This window comes from Lepus europaeus, unplaced genomic scaffold (genome assembly GCF_033115175.1).
Source record: "Lepus europaeus isolate LE1 unplaced genomic scaffold, mLepTim1.pri SCAFFOLD_3_1, whole genome shotgun sequence".
NCBI classification, from domain to species: Eukaryota; Metazoa; Chordata; class Mammalia; order Lagomorpha; family Leporidae; genus Lepus; species Lepus europaeus.
In genome coordinates this window covers 16,909,160-16,913,786 of record NW_026909276.1, presented here as the reverse complement: position 1 = coordinate 16,913,786, position 4,627 = coordinate 16,909,160, and the positions used below count along the sequence as shown (strand labels likewise).

At 38.8% G+C, this 4,627-nt stretch overlaps 1 pseudogene; it reads right to left on the bottom strand.

Annotated features, from left to right (window-relative positions):
* Positions 1–1,038: 1,038 nt before the first annotated feature.
* Positions 1,039–1,724, bottom strand: LOC133755110 (acyl-protein thioesterase 1-like; annotated as a pseudogene).
* Between the last annotated feature and the right edge of the window lie 2,903 nt (positions 1,725–4,627).

Sequence of the window (4,627 nt, the reverse complement as noted above, 5' to 3'; positions counted from 1 at the left end):
CATGGTTCTGATTCATATTTATTATCCATAAACTTGTTTTCAAACACTTTTGTCAGCAATCTAGGAATTCTGACTATTTAAAATCAAATGATCATTATTTTCATGTCAGAACAGAAAATAATCATTAAAACTCATTTAACTAAATGAAAACTTAAGTTCACTGGCACAAAATATATTTTCTAATGAACTGTTTATTTCCTACAGTAGCTAGTTTGAAACAAATGTACAGAAAACAGAATCTATGCTACTAGGAGATGAAATCATCTCAAAAATTAGTTTTTAAGATTGGTCTTAATTATTTCAGAACATACTAGAATAGGATCTAATTATTATTTGAATTATATACAGAAAAATAAAAATACAGAATGACTTGTTACCTGTATTGAAGATTCTAATTACTGAACAGGTCTAAGTTTAGACTAATGTATGGTTATTTGAAATATTACACAGAAAGTTTTAAGTAATGGTTGTTTTTTCTTAAAGTGCAAATAGATTTTCAATACCATATGTCTATGATTCAGAATGTCAAATTACAGCATTACTGACACAGGTTCTATGGCAGGAAAGCAGTATTTGGCCTGCTGTGAAGGACAATCAGGAAAGAACATTTTTTTGTTTGTTTTGATATCCAGGGAAAAGTCTGGTCCCCAAAATAAAAGGGCCATTACTTGAAGAGAGGAATATTACTCTTTACTGAGACTTAAAATCATTATCCCTACTTTAGGAATAATGTAATACCTTCTCCCTCTTATGTATTACTATCATTACACATGGGAGCATATATAAAAATACCAGAGATTACATAGTGACTAAGCAACTTTGGAACAAATTTATAGACTAAGTCATACCATGCAGAAATCTCTTATATTTTAACTCCTTATTCATACCTACATAAATTTTCCTTAAGCACACTGTTAAATTTCAAATAATGTAATAAAAACTATGACTGCAAACAGAAGTTTCAAGGCTGAGCACAGGAAAATTATCACACTGACCAACAGTGATACTGGTGTACTTCTACACAGGCCTCTTAATGACTCAATCAATTGGAGGTAGGATTGTATCAGTGAATTGGTTGACATCCATCATTTCCTGCTGACAGGAACTGTGTCTCATGGCTTCATAGGCCTAAAAGGTTACACTGGCCAGAAAAGCAATGTGTTTAGTTTTTCCATAGTAAGAGAACCAAACACTAATGGACCTAAGGGTTGTAATCTCCATGGCAGTGGAGAATAGAAACATCTCAATTAGTACCACTGATAGGACCCTGTGGAAATGAAGTCCAAAGTGGAAGCCAGCAACTAAGTGCAGTGACACCCACCAGTTTCTGCTGTATGGTAACAGCAGTGTATAAAAATAAAACTCCTCCCTGAGGAAATCCTTCCAAAATAATTCTGTTGGAAGGAATGCCACTCATCATTCTTGATCTAACAAAACCTTTACATTTTCTGCTGTCTAATTCCAGATTCATCCTCCTGTGAGTGTGGTGGAAGTCCAATATTATCAAACGAAGAAGACATAGCCATGTTTATATTTAATGTAACAGGCATAATGGGAGCATGTAGGCAGCTACATTTGGTATGCGAACTTGTGATACCTGCAAAGGCTTCTGCCCATCCATGCTCAATATCTCCTAATCCATGAAGGAAAATTACCACAGTGGCAGCCTTCTTGGTGTGAGGCATGATGGCTAACAGTGGAGCAGACATGGTGTTACCACACATACACAGACTAAGTCAACAGCATGTTGGAAGTGGAAGGGAGGAAGAGTATCTGGCCTCAGCCCAAGGGTCTGCCAGCAGTGAGTCCCCAGAGCCCTACTTGGAATGTGCTCAGTCGTGTAGGCACTAAGCCAGAGAAAATAGACTTTAATACAGAAACTGTTGGTGCCAGTGTTGTGGCATAGAGGGTAAGACCACTGCCTGCAGTGCCGGCATCCCATATGGGTGCTGCTTTGTGTCCCAGCTACTCTACTTCTGATCCAGCTCTCTGCTATGTCCTGGGAAAGTAGTAGATGGCCCAAGTCCTTGGGCTCCTGCACTCATGTGGGAGACCCAGAAGAAGCTCCTGGCTCTTGGCTTCAGATTGGAGTAGCTCCAGGCATTGTGGCTGATGGGGAGTGAACCAGCAGATGGAAGAAAAATCTCCGCCTCTCCTTCTCTCTCGGTGTATCTCTTACTTTCAAATAAATAAATAAAACTTTAAACAAAACGGAAATAAACTGTTAAAAGAGACAAATAAGGTCATTATGTAATAATGCAAAAAATCGATGAAATGCAGAAATACTGTTTTGAAAAATAAATAAAATTGATACATCCTTGGTTTTAACTAAACAAGGGGAGAAGACCAAAATTAACAAAATAAGAGATGAAAAAAAGAGATGTTGGGACCAGTGGTATGGCACAGCAGGTAAAGTCACCACCTGAACTGCCAGCATCCCATAGAGGAACTGGTTTGAGACCCAGATGCTCCACTCATGATCCAGCTCTTTGCTGTGGCCTGGGAAAGCAGTAGAAGGTGGCCCAAGTCCTTGGGCCCCTCCACCTGCATGAGAGACTCATAAGAATCTCCTGGCATCTGGCTTCGGATCAGCACAACTCCAGCCAATGCAGCCAATTGAGGAGTGAACCAGCAGATCAAAGACCTCTCTCTATCTCTGCCTCTTCTTCTTTCTCTGTGTAATTCTGAATTTCAAATAAATTTAAAGATCTTTAAAAAAAGAAAAAAGAAATGTAACAGAGACCACAGAAATAAAAAGAATCATCAGGAATTACTGCAAACAGCTATTGGAAAGATTGGAAAATCTACAAGAAATACATAGATTTCCAGAAGCATACAATCTATCAAAATTGAATTATGAAGATACAGAAAACTTAAATAGGCCTATAAGCAAGATGGAGATTGAATCAGTAATAAAGACCTTCCCAACAAAGAAAAGCCCAGGACCAGATGGCTTCACTGTTGAATTCCACAAGACTTTTAAAGAACTAATTCTGATTCTAAATTCTGAAACTTTTGCAACAATTGAAAGAGAGAAAAGCCTTTGCATTAAAAGTAAAAACTTAACACAGTGAAGAAGCAACTGACAGAATGAGAGAAAATATTTATGAGCTATGAAACTGATAAATAATATTCAGAGTCTATATAGAGCTCAAGATCTCAACAACAAAACAAAACAATACAGTTAAGAAATGGGTAAAGGACATGAATAGGCATTTTTTCAAAGGATGAAATATAACAAATGAAAAAAAAATGCTCAAGATCAGTAGCCATCAGGGAAATTTAAATAAAAACCACATCAGGTATTTTTTCACCTAGTTATAATGGTAATCATCCAAAAATCAGAAAAATAATAAACACTGGTGAGGATGCAGGGAAAACATTAACTTAATATACTCTTGGGGGCCGGCGCCATGGCTTAACAGGCTAATCCTCTGCCTTGCGGTGCTGGCACACTGGGTTCTAGTCCCGGTTGGGGCACCAATCCTGTCCCAGTTGCCCCTCTTCCAGGCCAGCTCTCTGATGTGGCCAGGGAGTGCAGAGTAGAATGGCCGAAGTTCTTGGGCCCTGCACCTCATGGGAGACCAGGATAAGCACCTGGCTCCTGCCATCAGAACAGCGTGGTGCGCCGGCCACAGTGCGCCTGCCACGGCAGCCATCGGAGGGTGAACCAATGGCAAAAGGAAGACCTTTCTCTCTGTCTCCCTCTACTGTCCACTCTGCCTGTCCAAAAAAAAAATAATACACTCTTGGTGGTAATGTAAATGAGCACAATCATTATGGAAGACAATAGGTAGATTACTCAGAAATCTGAAAATAGATCTACCATATGACCCAGTCATGCATCTCCTGGGGATTACCCAAATGAAATGAAATCACCCTATGAAAGAACCCTCATGTTCATTGCATATCAATTCAATAGCTAACACATGGAATCAACATAGATGTCCATCAGTGAAGAAAATGTTGGGGCTAGAGCTATGCTGTGGCAGGTTGAGCTGGCATCTGCAGTGCTGGCATCGCATATTGGCACCCATTCTAGTCCTTGATGTTCCACTTCTGATCCAGCTCCTTGCTAATGCACGTGGAAAAATAATGGAAAATATACTGTGTTTTTGGGCTCCAGAACCCATGGGAGACTTGGAAGAAGCCCCTGGCTCCAGTCTGGCCCAGCCCGACTGCTGTGGCCATTTGAGGAATGAACCAGAAAAAATCTCTCTCTCTCTCTCTCTCTCTCTCTCTCTCTCTCTCTTTCTCTCTCTCTTTCTGTCTTTCCCTTACCCTATAAAATTCAGACTTTCAAATAAATAAATAAATAAATCTTCAAAAAATATTTTTAGTGTATATACATGATTGAACACTACTCAGCCATAAAAATTAATGAAATCCTGTCTTTTGGACTGAATTGGATGCAGCTGAAAACATTTATGCTTAGTGAAATCAGCCAGTATCCCAAAGACAACTATTATGTTTTCTCTAATATATGGTAGTCATTATAAAACACAAAAGATGTGTAAGAATGAAATGGACATCTTGTGATTTGATGTTTTTAACCCTTGTTTATACTTCTGTGAAACTGTGATCTTGATCTTTCTACCTTTAACTTATTCTTGTTAGTGGTGCATTA